The 858-nt window shown below is 49.1% G+C and overlaps 1 non-coding gene across 1 annotated transcript; it reads left to right on the plus strand.

Moving 5' to 3' along the window:
- The first annotated feature begins 474 nt into the window (after positions 1-474).
- LOC128571306 (U4 spliceosomal RNA) lies at positions 475-618 on the plus strand. The gene has a single exon (XR_008375739.1). It is a non-coding gene; the product is annotated as a U4 spliceosomal RNA (small nuclear RNA).
- The last annotated feature ends 240 nt before the right edge of the window (positions 619-858 follow it).

Consider the following 858-nt stretch of genomic DNA (forward strand, 5'->3'; position numbering starts at 1 on the left):
GTCCTTCTCGTGGAATTTAGTGTATAGTAGAGAAGAAAGAAATTCATCTATTAGTCACATACTAAAAAATACAGGTATAATGAAAAACCATGATAAGGGCTTGGATGGAACAGTGCATGAGACCTTGAGGGCAAAAAACAGAAGGACCTGAAGAAAAGGGGGCTTGAGGTAAGATCTAAGAAATGGGGTGGGAGTAAGATGCAAGGACAGAGGTGCATTTTGGAAAGATCCCGGGATGCAGGGTAGGGAACAGGCTGGGTGTGGTCATGGGAGAAGACGCAGGCTCCAGGCCCAGGCGCAGAGCAGGTGGGAGGCTGTTGCAGAGCTCCAGGAGAAAGGTGGGGCTACCTTGGACTAGGGTGGTGGCTGCATAGTGGAGAACTGTGGACAGAGTTCTGAGCCATTCCATCAATGTCACTGACAGACTCAGTGACAGGGGTAGAAGCATGAGGGGCCAAGACTGACTCTTAGTCTCGCTTTGCACAGTGGCAGTGTTATAGCCAGTGAAGTTTATCCAAGGTGCAATCATTGCTAATTGAAATCTTTCCCTGATACTTCGCCATGACAACTTGAAATGTACTACTCGGCATTGGCAATCTTTAACAATCTCTGTGGAGACTGAAAAAAAAGACTGACAATTGGCTTTGGGGCTGGGGAAGTTGGTGGCTGGTGGGACCATTCCCTGAACTTCCCACCCAGCATGCTGCCAAGCCATGAGCTACACAGAAGGAGTGCTGATCTCAGACCTCCCGCTGCATCCTTAGTGGACACAGGCTGTGTTCCATGGTCTCTCATACAAACACACTCAAGCCATTAGGTTCAAAGTGAGACCAGAACTGTTCCCCTGGCTGCACCCTG

Source organism: Nycticebus coucang, chromosome 18 (genome assembly GCF_027406575.1).
Source record: "Nycticebus coucang isolate mNycCou1 chromosome 18, mNycCou1.pri, whole genome shotgun sequence".
Taxonomy (NCBI): domain Eukaryota; kingdom Metazoa; phylum Chordata; class Mammalia; order Primates; family Lorisidae; genus Nycticebus; species Nycticebus coucang.